The sequence below is a fragment of the Dreissena polymorpha genome, chromosome 10, assembly GCF_020536995.1.
Source record: "Dreissena polymorpha isolate Duluth1 chromosome 10, UMN_Dpol_1.0, whole genome shotgun sequence".
NCBI lineage: Eukaryota > Metazoa > Mollusca > Bivalvia > Myida > Dreissenidae > Dreissena > Dreissena polymorpha.
Genome location: NC_068364.1, coordinates 39,815,924 through 39,834,962, shown reverse-complemented (window position 1 = coordinate 39,834,962; position 19,039 = coordinate 39,815,924). Strand labels below are relative to the sequence as shown.

Genomic DNA, 19,039 nt, shown 5'->3' with positions numbered 1-19,039 from the left:
AAATATTTTTTACACGTTTTATGACACTGTCATGTTATATAGTGATGTTCTGTATTTACAAGGCGGATGATTGAGATCTGCGAAGAACTTCTTTGATTGCGCATGAATTACCCCCAAGTGGTAAATCGGACTTTTGGGAATTCATTCATTCGTGGGTTTCGGCAGCCAGCCAATTCTGACTGTCTCAGAAATTTGTATCATTGCTATGGCCTTAGGACTACGCCCCAGGCCAAAAACCACTGTTTAAATGTAGCGCAAAAAGCGTTCATTCATTACGCATGTTTTTCTGACCATTTTTTCAACAATATGTCAGAGAGTTCCATTTGACGCTTTTGTGAATTACAATTTATTTTATACGTAACCAAAACATAATTTTATACAATTAATCCATTTATGCCTAGCGTCTAGAAAAAAAGCCTTGGCAAACAGCGTAGACCCAGATGAGACGCCGCATGATGCGGCGTCTCATCACGGTCTGCGCTGTTTACTTAAAGGAATTTCTGTAAGAAATATTCTAAATATTGAAATAAGTATACTAGACATCCCTAATTTTGGAAATAAATTGATCCAATTAAAAAGGATGGGAGAGTCCACTAGGCTTAAATGGGTTAATAAAGGGAAACTGTGCCGCCTTTCAAGCTGTATCGCAATAACTATAACTTAAGAGATGACGCAGGTGATCAAATAGCGTAGAGTCTACATGTATGGCAAGCGAAATGCACATTAATTCCTTAAACCACGGTTTAACAGTTAACTATATAGTTAAGAGACTTTGAACCCGTGTTCAAAGTGCCGTTTGCACATTATTACCTTAAACCCGAGTTCAAGACTTTGAACCGCGGTTCAAAGTGTTCTAAAATAGATACAAATCTGTTATCTGAGACAACCAATCAGCGGAGCTTAAACCACAATTAGAAGGTAAATGCCGCGACTTCATTGGTCATCTCTTAACTATAGGATTAAGAGACTTTGGACTGCGGTTCAAAGTCTTAAACTGCGGTTATGAGGCATGGAATGCAAATTAATTATTTAACAGTTAATTATATAATTAAGAAGGTTTGAACCCGATTTCAAAGTGCCGTTTGCACATTAATTCCTTATTGGCCCTCTCTTAACTAAAGGGTTAAGAGAATATGAACTGCGGTTCAAAGTCTTAAACTGCGATTCAGTCTAAAACTGCGGTTTAAATTCTTAAACTGGGTTAAGACGCGCGGAATGCACATTAATTTAACAGTTAACTATAGGGTTAAGAGACTTTGAACCCGAGTTCAAGTGCCGTTTGCACATTTATTCCTTAAACCCGTGTTCAAGAGTTTGAACCGCGGTTCAAAGTGTGTCTAAAAATAGATATCTACATAATTCAGAGACAACCAATCAGCGGAGCTTAAACCACAATTAGAAGGCAAATGTCACGATTTCATTGGTCGTTTCTTAACTACAGAGTTAAGAGACTTTGAACCGCAGTTCAAAGTCTTGAACCCGGGTTAAAGAAATTAATGTGCAAACAGCACTTTGAACCCGGTTTCAAAGTCTCTTAACTATATAGTTAACTGTTAAGCCGTGGTTTAAGGAATTAATGTGCATTCCGCTTGCCATATACATGGTTATATCGGGCAGAACGTATTGGTATTGAAGTTTGATACAATGACATGTACATGGTTATATCGGGCAGAACGTATTGCTATTAAAGTTTGATACAATAACATGTCGATGGTTATATCGGGCAGAACGTATTGCTATTGAAGTTTGATACAATAACATGTACATGGTTATATCGGTCAGAACGTATTGGTATTGAAGTTTGATACAATGACATGTACATGGTTATATCGGGCAGAACGTATTGGTATTGAAGTTTGATACAATGACATGTACATGGTTATATCGGTCAGAACGTATTGGTATTGAAGTTTGATACAATGACATGTACATGGTTATATCGAGCAGAACATATTCGCCAGTACATAATTAGTACGAGTTCCCTCCCTTACACCACTGTTATGTTATCATGGTATATTCCCATGAGTTACTCCCCTTTGTTGGAAGTTTGCCTTGGAAACTGCGTTTTTCACCAAATTGTTGTATCCACTTGAGAGTTAAATAAACCAGTTCATCATTGACTATCTGGCAGTTATTCCTTACTGGCGTGGTGGCAGCACTGTATACGAACCTACGGTCATCTACAAAACATCTAATCGGAAAGGAACATTGCAAATCATAAACAGATAGAGCAGTAAAAGTCACTGTACATCAAATGTGAACTTGGAACAGTTTAACACCCTCTATTGTGAACTCTGACAGTTTGTGTTTTCACATTTCACCATGGCCCATACCAACCGTGCCCCTAAACAGTGGCAGTTAACAAGAACTGAAAGTATTACTACCTTTGAGGCATGGCGCCAAAATCTACAATACACATTGTCTCTAGATCCTAATTTTGCAACATTCTTGGTAGATGGAACTACTTGGGGTCGTAAAACAGCAGCTAATCCCCTACGCGGTTTCACAGATGATGGCGGAGAGGGAGGTCGTACTGCTGCTCAAAAAGTGGCGCAACTTGAGCTTATGTTGGGTCAAATAGCCAATTACTGCCCTATTATTGCAAGAAACACTATAGTGCGAAATTCAGTCAGCATTAACAACATATGGCAGTCAATTCGATTACATTTTGGTTTCCAATCTACAGGCGGACATTTTTTAGACCTAGATCAGATCCATTTAGATCCCAACGAACGTCCTGAGGATCTATACCAGAGGTTGTCTAGCTTTGTGGACGACAACCTTTTGAAAGGGGGTGGATTGATAACTCACCACGGCGAAGTCCCAGATCAAGATGAGGAACTGACCCCTACTGTCGAGAATATGATAGTCTTGACATGGTTACGATTGATTCATCCAAATCTACCGGCATTAGTGAAACAAAAGTACGCAACAGATCTTAGATCTAGAACGCTTGCATCCCTTAAACCCGAAATATCGTTGGCGATCTCTAGCCTACTCGATGAAGTTCATTCTCTTGCTGATGCGAAGGTACTCAGGTCATCTTTCCAACGGAAATTACCACCTAAGCGACCAACTTGCCCAATATGCAAGCAAGCAAAAAGACCGAATTTCCAGCATTTTTTGAGTAAGTGTACATACTTACCAGAGGAAGATAGAAAGTACATGAAATCATCTGAAAAAATCCGCTTCACTACATACTCTAACGAAAACGAGGATATTAGTCATGATGATACATTGGACTCTGAAACCCATAGTTTGCAACCAGTTGTAACTCACTGTTCGCGACGCGTCAGCACCAAACAGTCACCAGTCTTGAAAACGTTCTATAGACAGTTTCCCATATTGTTGACATTGGACAGTGGGGCTGAGGTTAGCATGATAAAAAGCTCAGTCGTGCAGTACATTGGAGCTCCGGTGACGAAAACAAACCAGAGCGCGCTCCAGGCTGATGGTGTCACTCCATTACAAATCATTGGGGAGACACATTTCTATGTCTCGAGAGGTGACACTGATCTGAAATTAGAGGCTCTAGTAGTGAATGACTTAGATGTCGATGTTCTAGCGGGGATACCATTTATGTGTACCAATGACATTTCAATTCGACCTGCTAAACATGAAATACTGATCGGCGGCATTGAACATGTTAATTATGGCTCCTCCAAATCTGACTCGCCAAGTAACCGCGTACGACGCACCCAAGCCTTTGTCTTACGAGCTCAGTCTACGTCATCTGTCGTATGGCCAGGTTCCTTCATTGAGTTGAATGTGCCGTCTGATATTGGACCTGAGGACACTGTGGCGATTGAGCCCAAACATGACTCTGGTATTTCCTGGATAAAACCGCAGGTTATCGAATCAGTTGGCGGTTGCATCAGAATCGCCAACGAGACACAGGAACCACAGCGAGTGTTAAGGCATGAACATGTTGGTTTCATAAGGAATACAGAGACAATGAAAGTTGGGGTTCTTACACCCATTACAGGAACACAGCTTAGCCATCAATCAGTTCCCAAATTACACATGTCTAATACAACATGCATCTCAACTGACCCTGATAAAGTGTTGACAGATGAACAACGCATGAAGTTTTTGATATTGGGTGATAAGTATGACGATGTGTTTGCGTCGGATATATCCGGGTACAACGGTGCCGTTGGTGACTTTAAAGCCGTTATCAACATGGGCCCTGTACAACCTCCCCAGCGTAAAGGACGGGTGCCACAATACGCGAAGGACAAGCTTGTCGAACTCCAACAGAAATTTGATGAGTTCGAGAGTCAAGGAGTTTTCAGTCGCCCAGAAGATGTAGGTGTGACGGCTGAATACCTAAACCCGTCCTTCTTAGTGAAAAAACCACAGGGCGGATACAGACTAGTCACTGCGTTTTCCGATGTTGGACGATACAGCAAGCCTCAACCTAGTCTGATGCCCGATGTTGATTCCACTCTACGCACAATAGGACAATGGAGGTATATAATACAGTCGGACTTAACAAGTGCGTTTTATCAGATACCACTGTCAAAGCAGTCAATGAAATATTGTGGTGTAGCAACTCCATTTCGCGGTGTTAGAGTATACACTCGTTGTGCTATGGGAATGCCCGGATCAGAAACAGCTCTTGAAGAACTGATGTGCCGTGTACTCGGAGATTTCGTTCAAGAAGGGTTTGTCGCAAAACTTGCCGATGACCTTTATTGTGGCGCTAACTCTGTCGATGATCTATTGATCAAGTGGGAGCGTGTTTTAGACGCCTTGTCTCGATGTGGGTTGCGTCTAGCACCATCCAAGACTGTAATCTGTCCGAAGTCCACTACAATTCTTGGATGGATTTGGTCTGCTGGCCAGTTATCTGCAAGTCCTCACCGTATTGCCCCGTTGTCTTTGTGTACACCTCCAGATACTGTGAAAGGGTTGCGTTCGTTCATCGGTGCGTACAAGGTTCTCGGGCGTGTGTTGCCAAACTGTTCACGATATGTTAGCCCACTAGACGACCTAGCCGCTGGTAAACAGTCGCATGACAAGGTGGAGTGGACGGACTCCTTTTTAAAATCATTCAAAGATGCACAGGCAGCACTGTATAATCATAAGTCGATTGTCATACCGAGACCCACAGATCATTTGTGGATAGTTACCGATGGTTCCGTGTCTCAGCGTGGTATAGGAGCAACCCTGTATGTGATGAGAAATGACAAGTTGCACTTGGCAGGCTTTTTCAGTGCCAAGCTGCGGAAACATCAAGTCACTTGGCTTCCGTGTGAAATCGAAGCTCTGAGCATCGCGTCCGCCGTTAAACACTTTAGCCCTTACATAATACAGTCTACTGTGTCGGCTTGTGTACTTACTGACAGTCAGCCTTGCGTACAGGCTGTAGAGAAGCTATGTCGCGGTGAGTTTTCCGCTAGTCCGAGAGTGACGTCATTTTTGTCAACTGTGAGTCGTTTCCAGATAAGCGTCAGACATCTTGCTGGCTCTGCCAATGTGCCGTCAGACTTTGCAAGTAGGAATGCCCCCGAGTGTTCTGTGCCAACCTGTCAAATCTGTACATTTATCTGTAATACTGAAGACTCTGTGGTTCGTAACGTCTGCATTGACAGTATTGTGAATGGAACATCGCGTTTGCCGTTTGCTACAAGATCCTCGTGGCTTCAAATTCAATCCGAGTGTCCAGATCTGCGACGTACACACGCGCATCTCAAACAAGGTACTCGTCCCTCTAAAAAACTAACAAAGATCAAAGATGTTAAACGTTACCTTCAAGTCGCATCAATCGCCAGAGATAATTTACTGGTGGTAAAACGCAGTGACCCTTTATTGCCACCATCTGAGTTGATAGTTGTTCCTCGTGCCGTTTTAGACGGATTGGTCAGCGCTCTACACATTAAGTTAGACCATCCATCTAAGCACCAGCTTGAACTTGTGATGAAGCGTCACTTTTACGCGTTGGACTTGAGTAGCTCTATTGAAACTGTAACTCGGCAGTGCCACTTGTGTGCTTCATTACAGTCATTTCCAGAATCCGCTATAAAGCATACAAGCGAAGACCCTCCAGAAGTTGTTGGCATGTCGTTCGCCGCAGATGTACTGAAACGTAATCAACAAACTATTCTAGTCGTGCGTGAGAGTGTTACCTCTTATACTAAAGCCTGTCTTATTCCTGACGAAAAAAGGGACACTTTAAGAGATGCTTTAGTGTGTTTGTGTACTGAGCTCCATCCATTAGACGGTCCCCCTGCAGTTATTCGTGTAGATCCCGCCCCGGGTTTTGCATCTTTGCAAAGCGACGAAGCCTTGAAACGTCTCAACATCGTGTTGGAGATCGGCCGTGTTAAGAACATAAACAAGAATCCTGTGGCTGAAAAGGCTATACAAGAGCTAGAAAATGAGTTGTTGCGGTATGAACCAGGTGGAGGCCCCGTTACTTGCATGGGCCTTGCTATTGTAGTCGCAAGGTTGAATTCACGTCTACGCCATACGGGCCTGTCTTCCCGTGAATTGTGGACCCAACGCTCTCAGTTCACTCATGTTCAACTCCCTGTGTCTGACCGTGATGTGATCCTCCAGCGGCATGATTCACGTATGAAAAATCACCCCCACAGTGAAAAATCTAAGTCCAAGGCTAGTATTCCGGTACGTGTTGGTGATGTAAGTGTCGGTGATTTAGTGTATCTTATCTCAGATAAAAGCAAATTGAAAGCTCGCAATAGGTATCTAGTTGTGTCGTGCGATGAAGAGTGGTGCTTTGTTAAAAAGTTCTCGGGAAATCAGTTACGGGCTTTATCCTATAAAGTTAAACGAAGCGAGTGTTACCGTGTTCCGTATGATAAAATGTGTTGCGAAAGGCCTTTAGTGTACTCCGACCCAGACCATGAGTCTGATGACGAATGTGTTCATTCACCAACTGATAGTGGTCCCCCAGCACCTTCAAGCATTCCAGCAACATTGACTACGCCAGAAAATGTAGAACCAGTTCCAATTATTGTGTATGAGCCGGATATGACGTCATCATTTTGTGAACCCCCCCAAGTACACGTGTCTCCAGAAACAAGTTCTATGAGTATGACCTCGCCCGGTTACACTGAGCCAGCGCAAAGACCTCAACGCTCACGACAGCCTCCAAAATATCTTGATGATTATGTATTAGAATGATTAGAGTGGTGCAAGTTTGTTTGTCATGTTCAATAGTGTTTGGTTCTCTTTGTATATATGACTGACTTGTTCAATGATTTCTTATCCTTGGTTTTATGATGCAAATTCTAAATATGCAAGATACATGTTATGTACTTAATAGTTTTAGACGTTAAATATTGTGTTTCTATCATTAGACATTTTTAATCTATTGGGTTTAATTTTCTAATCCTGTACTGATTTTGTATGTGTTATTATATGAAGTATGAGTTGTGTTCATTTGAAGGAAAAGAGGTTCCGCCAGTACATAATTAGTACGAGTTCTCTCCCTTACACCACTGTTATGTTATCATGGTATATTCCCATGAGTTACTCCCCTTTGTTGGAAGTTTGCCTTGGAAACTGCGTTTTTCACCAAATTGTTGTATCCACTTGAGAGTTAAATAAACCAGTTCATCATTGACTATCTGGCAGTTATTCCTTACTGGCGATTGGTATTGAAGTTTGATACAATGACATGTGCATGGTTATATCGGGCAGAACGTATTGGTATTGAAGTTTCATACAATGACATGTCCATGGTTATATCGGGCAGAACGCATTTGGTATTGAAGTTTGATACAATGACATGAACATGGTTATATTGGGCAGAACGTATTGCTATGGGGGTTTGATACAATGACATGTACATGGTTATATCTGGCAGAACGTATTGGTATGGGAGATTGATACAATGACATGTCCATGGTTATATCGAGGAGAACGTATTGCTATGGGGGTTTGATACAATGACATGTACATGGTTTTATGGCCGCATATTCACAAAAACATTACTGAGCCTCACTCTGGTAATGAGGGGGCTTAATGCATGTGCGCTAAGAGTCGTCCCAGATTAGCCTGTGCAGTCGGCACAGGGCAATCAGAGGCGACACTTTCCGCTTGTATGGATTTTTTAGGCTTAAATGAATTCTCCTCTAAACGAAAATCCAGTCTAAGCAGAAAGTTTAGTCCCGAATAAGCCTGTTCCGACTGCACAGGCTAATCTGGGACGACACTTTACGCGCATGCATTCAGTCAAGTTTTACCAGAACGAGGCTAATATTATTATCCGTTTCTTTAAATATCTACTCGCCTAATTGTTTGAATGTCAAAAAAGCAAACCAATTTTAATTCGACAACGCTCGATGTTCGAAAGATTTGGCTTTTAAGACGCTTTGTTGATACGCACCCTAGCTGCGTGAAACTTCCCCTTCTGTTTCATATGGTATTGTTTAAGTAAAAAATTCGCTACTGTTTCATATGGTCATGTTTAAGTCAAAGTTCCACCACTGTTTCATATGGTGATGTGTTAGTCATAGTCAAACTTCCCCTACTGTTTCATATGTACATGTTTTAGTCAAACTTCCCCCACTGTTTCATATGTACATGTTTTAGTCAAAGTTCCTCAACAGTTTCATATAGTCATGTTTTAGTCAAAGTTCCCCCACTGTTTCATATGGTCATGTTTTAGTCAAAGTTCCCCCACTGTTTCATATGGTCATGTTATAGTCAAAGTTCTTCCACTGTTTCATATGGTCATGTTTTAGTCAAAGTTCCCCTACTGTTTCATATGGTCATGTTTTGGCAAAGTTCCCCCCACTGTTTCATATGGTCATTTTTTAGTCAAAGTTCCCCCACTTTTTCATATGTACATGTTTTAGTCAAAGTTTCCCCTACTGTTTCATATGGTCATGTTTTAGTCAAAGTTCCCTCACTGTTTCATATTGTCATGTTTAAGTCAAAGTTTCCCCACTGTTTCATATAGTCATGTTTTAGTCAAAGTTTCCCCGCTGTTTCATACAGTCATGTTTTAGTCAAAGTTCCACCTCTTCATAATGTGGTCATGTTTTAGACAGACAGGCATTTTATTTACGTTCATAGTATATGCAATTAATTAGATATCATTTTACTCATCTGTATGTTTAACTGTCCACTCACCTTTCATACCATAAAGAACGAATTAACGTAAAAAATATAGATATAAACCATATTTATTGAACAATCAAAAGAGACATTCTTTGTATATAAAGACTGATGATAGAAAATCACTAGAGAGAGTCTATTTAGTTACATACAGACAGTGGAATATGTACCGAGACTTTTATGTAGTTTAGAAATATAGTGGAGAATTAACAGAATTTTTGTTTATATTTATATAATGATCGTTGAAAATCCACAGAAAAAAATATGTGTAGTTACAGCCTGATAGTGGAAAATCAAAATTCTTTGTACTTAAACAATGAAACTATAAAATTAACAAATTAATTCTACATAGTTTCAAACTGAAAGTGAAAAATTACCGAGAAATTTATGTTGTTATAGTTATAAAGTGGAATATTTATTTAGATATAAACAGATTGTTGTATATGTACAGTTATATTTATGTAGTTATTGACAGAAAGCGGAATATTTTCATAGACATTTATGACGTTAAGAACACATAGTGGAATATCTACAGACACATCTATGTTGTTTTATGTTAATAGTGGAATACCTACAGAGAAATGTATGCAGTTTAAGACAGAAGGTTAAATATGTACAGAGACATTTATATAGTTACAGACGCATACAACTATAACAACGGAGGCATTGTATGTAGTTTCATACGAAAACTTTACGATCGACAGGGCCTCGCTATGCAGTTACAAATGACTATACAATAATGAGTAGTTACATCGTTGAATGGCCGATCTATTAACATATTCTTGCAATGCTAAAGAACAATATACTAGTACACGTTTTTTAAAGCCGCGTCACGGTGTCCCATCCTTTATTACGTAAATCATATTGACACAGTACGTCAGGGAATCACCCGATACGACTCGAGCTAGTCTGTTCAACAGGCCTTAGGTTAACGGAGTTAGCCTGTACGGGCAGGCAATGGTATTACCATCATACCATTTGGTATGGGGTTAGCCTCTAGATAACCTGGCTCAAAGATCTATAAATAAATAGTCTATTTATAGATAACGAAGGAAAAGGGATTAGGCTACGGTATCTCGATCTTCTCGATTATTTATTAAAAATAATGAAAGAAAAACGCCTTTTTAGGTCTTAAACCAATACAGAATGGAAATATTGGTTATAAATAATCTATTCACTATCAGTGTGCAATATATATTTAATCTTAAAATGTTCTAAATTCATGGAATAAAATAATAAAATAATTTTGAAAACACTAGGGATTTGTTTGTAGTTTAATTATATTAAAGTATGAAATACCAAAAATAATAATCAATAATTGTAAACAGAACAGGGTTTCATTCAATCATTTATTTATTTATGTATTAATGTATTTATTTATGTATTAATGTTTTTATGTATGTATGTATTTGTTTATTTATTCATTTATTCATGCGTTTATTCATTCGTTCATGTATTTCTTTCTTTCTTTTTTCATTTATTCATCTATTTATTTATTTATTTATTTATCTAACTATTTAACTATTTATTTCGTTTGTGCGTACGTGAGCTTGTTCATTGGTTTATTGGTTCATTCGTTCGTTCGTAATTTCTTTCAGTCAGTCAGCTAGTCAGTCAGTCGTTCGTGCGCTTGTTTTTTATTTTGTTCGTTCGTTCATGCGTCCGTCAATTAGTTTGTTCGTTCGTTCGTTTGTGCGTTCGAGCTTTTCTGCGTTCATCATCATCATCATCATAATCATCATCATCATCATCATCATCATCACCATCATCATCATCATCATCATCATCATCATCATCATCATCACCATCATCATAATCATCATCATCATCATAATTATCATCATCATCATCATCATCATCATCATCATCATCATCATCATCATCATCATCATCATCATTATCATCATTATCATCATTTTTATTATTATTTATTTTTTATTTCATTTCTTTATATATTTTGTATTGTTTGTACTGTATTATATTAAATGCATATTATGTAAATGCTGCCACGTTAAAGCAAAATAAAAGTTGAATGTAGTTACAAAAATCAATCAAGAAGTGCCCCCCCCCATCAAATCGGTAGGGGTGGAGAACTGCCCCCCTGTCAGAATTTAGTAGGCGGATATCTGCCCCCCATCAAATCTGTAGGGGCGGAGAACTGCTCCACCCCCCGGTGTCATATTAGTTATTAGTTACGTAGTGAAAACAATACTTACGGGTAATTTTACGTTATCGCCGTACACATTTTATCCGGTAACAATTTAATTTCCATTTATCGAACTGAATAACACAAATTGTCTAGAGGCATGTGATAATACTGTTTAAGGCCCTTGGTACGCATCTGCACCACTCACTATACATGAATGCCATGTAAAAGTCGTATTTTAATAAGAGCGCGAAACATAGTCGAGATCCACACAGGAAACGCGTGCGTGTTAATACTGGCCATGTGTCGCAACTAAATATAAACGTGCAACTCAGTACTTATGGAGGAAAAGTTACATCGGAATAAATTTACATTATAAAAATAGTATTAACCCATGGAAAAAACCCCGTAAATTTACGTATAAAAAAGTAAATTAATAGGCAAAGCAAAGGCAATAATTTAGCTGACTTGAAGAAACAAGTGAAGTGAAGTCGAATTTATAATCAATTTATTTATGTTGTTTAGTTAATTCATGTGACATACAAAATAACATACATAAATACACACATTACATGCATACATACATTTACAGTTACAATCATACATACATACATTCAGACATACATTAAAAAATATATTCATGCTTACATAAACGTTCAAAATCATAAAACGGCTTTAAAATCTGAATATGTAAATGTCCGAAAATGTTTTGATAGAGATGTGCAGAGAGCTAAACGATTTTACTGGTATTCAATGCAGGATCAACTTTTGGGGGAGTGTAACGTCGATCCAACCAAATTTTGGAAGTCCATTGGGAAAATTGGAGTAAATTGCTGTAAAAATAATGTTATTCCGATGGAGGTTATCCTGGGGGATGGCTCCATTTCTACGGAAGTTGATGTTGTGTTGGCAAGGTGGAAAAAAGATTTTGGCTCTCTGTTCCAATCTGTCTTACATACTGACAATAATCAATACAGTTTTGTTGATACGACGGAGTCCGAAAATATCTCTTTTAATGATCACATTTCTATCATGGAGGTTCATAAAGCATTGATCAATGCCAAAAAGGGTAAATCATGTGGTATTGATAATATTCCTGTCGAAGTACTAACCAATGATTCAGCTTTGTCATTTTTACATGTGTTGTTCAATATTTGCTTCAATAATGGTATTGTTCCTACTTTATGGAGTAAATATGTTATATGCCCTATACCTAAAGCATCTACTTTGGATAAACGGGATCCTTTGTCGTATAGAGGGATATCACTTGCACCTGCAATGTATAAACTTTATTGTTATATTCTGAATAATCGACTTAGTCTTTGGACAGAATCAAATGACAAGTTGTCTGATGAACCAAATGGTTTTCGAAAAGGTCGTAGTACCACAGATCATATTCTGTCACTTAATACTATTATTGATACAAGAAAGAAAAATAGATTGTCAACATACTGTGCATTTATCGATTTTAAGAAAGCATACGATTCTATTAATAGACATTTACTTTGGAAAAGATTGTATGATGTTGGTGTGTGTGGCAAGATGTTATCTGCTGTTAAATCTTTATACTCATCTGTTATGCCATGTGTTAGAGTTAATTCTTTTAAAACAGAGTGGTTTGACGTCAAGTGTGGTTTACGTCAAGGGTGTATATTATCTCCACTGCTTTTTAATTTGTTCATCAATGATTTAACTATATACCTTAAATCCTTTGGCTTAGGTATTAATATTGATAACGAAAAGCTATGTATCTTGTTATACGCTGATGACATTGTAATTTTAGCCGACAATGCTGATGAGCTACAAATATTGTTAAATGCTTTAAATGATTGGTGTTCTCTGAATGATATGACTGTTAATCCGTCCAAGAGTAATATTATTCACTTTCGCCCAAATGCTTTTCAACGTACGAATATAGTTTTTAAATGTGGGGAAAATGTATTACAACTAGTAGATAGATATACTTACTTAGGTGTTATTTTACATGAACATCTTGATTATGATATTACGGTTAAAGCTGTTGCTCAGAGTGCTAGTCGTGCTTTGGGTCTCTTAATCGCAAAATGTAAAAGCTTGGGTGGCGTTCCATATAATGTTTTTTCCAAATTATACGATTCTGTCGTTTGGCCTGTAATTAACTATAGCGCTCCTTTATGGGGCGCTCGGACTTATTCATGCATTAATGCGGTGCATAAAAGGGCGCAACGCTTCTTTCTAGGAGTCGGAAAATATACACCAAATGATGGCATATCGGGTGACATGGGTTGGATTCCACCACAAGTACGGCAGTGGAAATCTATCACGCTTTATTGGTCACGTTTATCATATAAGGACGCAACGAGGGTAAATAAGCGAATAGCACTCTGGGTAGCATCTAAGTCTAATCGTTTATGTAAAAATTGGGTATTTGCTATAAAACAGTTTCTAGATGTTAATAACTTGAATATGTATAGCAGTATTTTGCAACCGATGTCGTCATCTTTTGTCGATGAAGTCATAGATATTGTTAAAAATAAGTATATCTCCCAGTGGTATGACAGAATAAATAGTAACACTGGTCCTTCTAGAAGAGGAGGTAATAAATTGCGTCTGTATAAGTGTGTTAAATCTGAATATGTCACTGAACAATACTGTAAATTAATTATGCCACCTAGACATAGATCTGCGTTTTGTAAGTTCCGGTGTGGGGTAGCTCCCATCAGAATCGAAACCGGCAGGTATGAAGGTTTACCGATTCAGGAAAGAAATTGTCCGTTTTGTAATAATGTTGAAGATGAGTACCATGTATTGTTCCATTGCCCAGTGTACTGTGATATCAGAGAAACTTTGTTTAAACGTGCTTCCGAAACAAATGTGTTGTTTTTAACACTAAATGATGTTGACAAATTTAACTATCTGTTTTCCAATTATAATATCATACGAGCCTGTGCCAGATCCTGCTATCTCATGCTACAGAGGCGGGTATTTTTAATTTGTAAGTAATCTATTTTATTTATGTATATAATGTGATCATTGCTTTAGTTTTCTCCCGTCTTATTGCGTCTGAAGCAACTTTGCTAATCCGGTTCACGGTGATCTGGTCAACGTGATATATGATTTCTTACACCCATTTTTTAACTCATGCGCGATAGTGCTTTTTTTCTATCTTTCAGTATCTTACCTTTGTTTTAAGGCAGATCGTAATTAATTTGATTAGCAAAGTTTTTCCAGTTTTAAACTTTTTAACTTTTATTTTTTATTTCATGTGTTTGTGCAAAATGTTGAATTGATAAAAGTCGTAATGTATGTAATTTGTAAATATAAAGTGGAATTCTTAATTGCGATAGTCTCTTATAATTCCAATATGGAATGGCAATATACATTTGATAATGTGTAAATGATTGTAATATAATTACCATGAATGTATATTGATGAGACTTAAATAAAGATATACTACTACATTCATAGCAGATCATGTCGACATGCCAAACAAACAAAATCGGTAACAGTTGCTTTAATTAGCAGCTAATTAGCAGGCAGAGAACTTGTTACCGTTAACGATAAGCACCGCGATCTTTTAATCTTTTAATTGGTAGACCGGACCGACCTTAATTGTTAAGAACTTGTTAGCTTTGAATAATATTGAACCGTCCAAATCCGTAATTGGCGAAAACAAACAAATCAATTATTGTTTTCAGCTCGCATAAGGATGGATTAAATTGCATGCTAATTGTTTGTTTTAATTACGGGGAAAATATCAAATAATTCAGCCGCGAAAACTTTTTATTAGCAAAACGTGATTTGTTTTTCTTTGTTCACATAGACGAAAATCACGTGATTATCAAGATGGCGACGTCCATGCCGAGGCAGGTATTTTTTTGCCGTTTTATAACTTTTATTACTTGTACAACTTTATATTATATTACTTTTGAAATTTCACTCAATTTCCAGATATATATCGCGGCGAAATTTATTTAATTAGGGGGCACTTCTCCGGGTCATCAATTCTGACAGGGGGGCAGTCCTCCGCCCCTTATTAATCAGCAGGGGGGCAGTTCTCCGCCCTATAAAAAAACAGTGAGGGGGCAGTTCTCCGTCACATAGCAGGAGGAAGGGTGCCTTGGGTACTTTATGACATCTCTTGCCGACAGGGTTTATTGGACCCTTAATGCGATAAAGCCGCTTTTAATAATGGTGATAACTGTAATTTCTATTGCTTAACAATACGAGACTGCGAAAACAAATGCCACAGGTTATTTATTTGACTCTTTCTTTGTTTCAATTTATATTAAAAGTATATTGCTTATATTAAGTGTGACTGTCTTTAGTTTAAAGATTTAATACGAAATTTCATATAAAAAATAGTTGTTAATTTACCAAAGCAATTGACTCTTTTACGTGTGTTTATTTTTTAATGAAACTATAATGGTAGCAAGAAATATCCTTTTTTAAAGATGCTCGGTGAATATCCCGGTCGTGAAAATTAGGGTTGAAATAAAACGTTTATATTTAAATTACTGATTTTTTTTTAAAGTTTTAAGTCGCATATCAAACACATCAAATGGGCTAGAAATACAAAAGCAGTCTGCCTTTATTTCACTACGATGCATCAATCGCTAGCAATTAGTGATCCCTATCATAAAAACACCATGGTGTGAAAGCGCGATGAAATCAATAATTCGGCGATAGATCGCTGATAAGATGTCAAAAACAACACTGGATCACTTGACTAGTAGATATGGTTTGTTAATTGGGGGCAATAAAGCAATGGTAATTTAAGCCAGACAGAGCTTGATAAGCGAATTTTATTGTGAACTTATAGAAAATATGTCGTTTTTTTTAAAGAATGTCGGGACAAATTGTGCCACATCGGGACAAACACCTCAAAAGCAGGACAGCTAATAAGCATCCCATGGAGGCAGATAATATCTTACTTAAAAGTCAACAGATAAGTTCAGGCTAAAAATCGTGTTTTATAAAGGAATATAATTGCATCTCTGTCCAATTAGATTTCTTGCAAGCGAATGTTTATTTCAAATGTGGTGTGTGCTGTGATAGAAACCAACTTTGGGCATAAATTATTAAGTTATTTAATAACGTGCCTTGATTTTTTTCTCGTCTGCATATTTGTAGTAATTTACACTATTTCAATTTAAAACGTTTTTTTTTATAATTTTATTTTATTTTGTATGTTTGTTACGCCAATATATTTAAAAAGAAAACAAATGCATTTAATTAACTAAAAAAAGCTAAAAAGTTGAACACAAAATAAGTAAATAAATTATTAAATACATCAAAAAATGAATGAAAGAATAAATGGCTGGCTGGCTGGATGGATAAGTGAATGGAAGTGAGGGAGGGAGGTTGGAAGGAAGGAAGGAAGGAAGGAAGGAAGGAAGGAAGGAAGGAAGGAAGGAAGGAAGGAAGGAAGGAAGGAAGGAAGGAAGGAAGGAAGGAAGGAAGGAAGGAAGGAAGGAAGGAAGGAAGGAAGGAAGGAAGGAAAATTCGATCGATGGATGGATGGAAGAGCGAACGAAAGAACTCATGAACAAACGAACGAACCAATGAACAAACGTGCGAACGCACAAAGTAACTAAAAAACAAACGGACTGACGAAGGGATAGAAAGATTTATGAATGAATGAACCTAAATACAATTTAAAAAAAAGAAAAAAAAAAGCATTAAACATAAATACATAAATGAATGAACAAATGAATGAACGAACGAACGAATGATCGAACGAAAGAACGAACGAAAAAAATAAATAACCAAAGAACAAACCAAAAAAGAACGAAATAACAAAAGAGCAAACAAACGAACAAACAAACGAACGAACCGAGGAACGAAGCAAAGAACGAACGAACCAACCAACAATCAAACAATAAACAAACACACGAACGCACAAACGAACAAACAAACGGATGAACGGACGGACGGATGGAACGATAAATGAATGCACCTTGGATGATGATGTCATCGTCTTGAATGACGTCGTTAGAGCGAAGTCTGCCGTTTTAACAAATGTTTTTTCGGTGTTTTCAGCACCGCAGTCGAGTGCGAAGAAAATGAAAAACAATGCGATCGTCTGCCTCTGCTGAAGCGTTAAAAACCTCATCTTCGGCTGATAGTTGACGCGTGTCAAATTAATAATTAAAGCCTTACAACAAATCTAAGTAGAAAGAAAATATTTAAAATACTGCTTTGAACTCCGAAGTAGTCTTATATCTAACCCAGATAAATTCCTGCTACCAGTCAGGCAAAATGTTGATGACCTTCTATTAGATAGTTATTTGGCCTCAAACGAATGAGCCAATAATCAACATATGTAGGGTAACAAAAGAGACTAGGTGGCTGTTCATCCAACCATATCTTTGTTCGAACTAGATAATTAAACAGTAATGTATTTACTTAATTACACTATTCGTTTAGAAATATGAATGTACGGCAACGCTAATCTAATTATGTAGGGTAACAAGAGACACACCGTCGCTGTGAAACCGACCATATGTTTGCTTCAGTTATTAAAAAGGGATGCACGTCGTTCAAAATCAATTGCAAACGCCGAGTTCTATTATACCCAAGTGCTTACAGCAATTACAATCCAATATCAAATGTCTTGAAATGTTTGAACATCGATGTTTACCGTTTTTCAGACTAGTTATCCTTGTCAGCATGGGTCTCATTAAATAATTCTGTAAATTAAATTCGAACTTTTAACAGAACAGGTACTGCGGTGATAAAGCGGTAAGGTACCCTTTCTGTTATTGAAACCCAACACGCATCCTATCCGTTGCGGTACTTTCGACTTTCCTTCAAACTAATGAATAGGATGATTTCATGAACGGAGGCACAAAACTAGAAACAATCATGATGCAATACATTATCACAATTAGGCTGCGTAATAACGCGCCTGTTTCGTGTCCGGATCACATAAGAAACCAAATTCACGGAAATAATTTCGGACAGTCTTCCGCTGAATATTTTTACGTTTCTAATTTGTGTCAACGCGGCTCTAGAATCGACATGTTTTGGGTTTAAGCTATTTTATTTTTGAGATGCAATATTATATCGTTGACCTAACAGCAAGATTACACATTAAGGGAGATAACCCATATCTTAACAATATAAGTTTTTAGTTTATATTGATATAACTGAATTTACTGAGGCGTAAGCTGCGTCGACTTAAAGACCAGTATTCCCAAAAGTCGTTATCAGGTTGCCATATGTACCTCATACCGGCATTGTTTCTAAACATACCTAACGGCCTCAAAACAACTATATCTACACAAACAGATACGTAGATAACTACTTTTCTGACACAAATAAATAATATTCGCCAGACATTTCATGTTTCAGATTCGTAACCACACTGAGGTTATCCTGTATAGGCAGCTACTTCGGCTATATTTGCCAACCGACATAATACACGTCGACAACGTCAATTGCCACATGCTCAATATACTCTAAAAAGGCAAACTGAGTAACTATGTTCACACCATGCTACGTCAACATTGACAAAATCCTTATTTGTTTCATGGTTCAACCGATCATCTTATTTTTCGTATCGCCGACTTTCTTTTTCTTACCAGACTTGAAGATATTTGATTATCGGTAATGACTCATGCCGCTGCTGAGGAATGATAATGAAATAAACCGTCAGTAAATAATACAATTCCCATTTGAAAGGTACGTTGATTAGTATAATTATTCACACACTAGTAGTGTATGTTTAAATGAAACGACCTGCCAGGACATTTCACACGGCGAACGATAGTAAAAGCAAAGCTGTCGTTGTCATTGGCTCTCGCAACAAAATGAATAATA

At 37.7% G+C, this 19,039-nt stretch overlaps 1 protein-coding gene across 1 annotated transcript in view; it reads right to left on the bottom strand.

Annotated features, from left to right (window-relative positions):
- Window positions 1-11,727: 11,727 nt before the first annotated feature.
- Window positions 11,728-19,039, bottom strand: part of LOC127847679 (uncharacterized) — a 303,197-nt gene continuing 295,885 nt past the window's right edge. Inside the window, exon 3 of the transcript XR_008034112.1 lies at window positions 11,728-12,509. The gene's annotated coding sequence lies outside the window, so the exon portion shown is untranslated. The remainder of the gene's footprint in view (window positions 12,510-19,039) is intronic.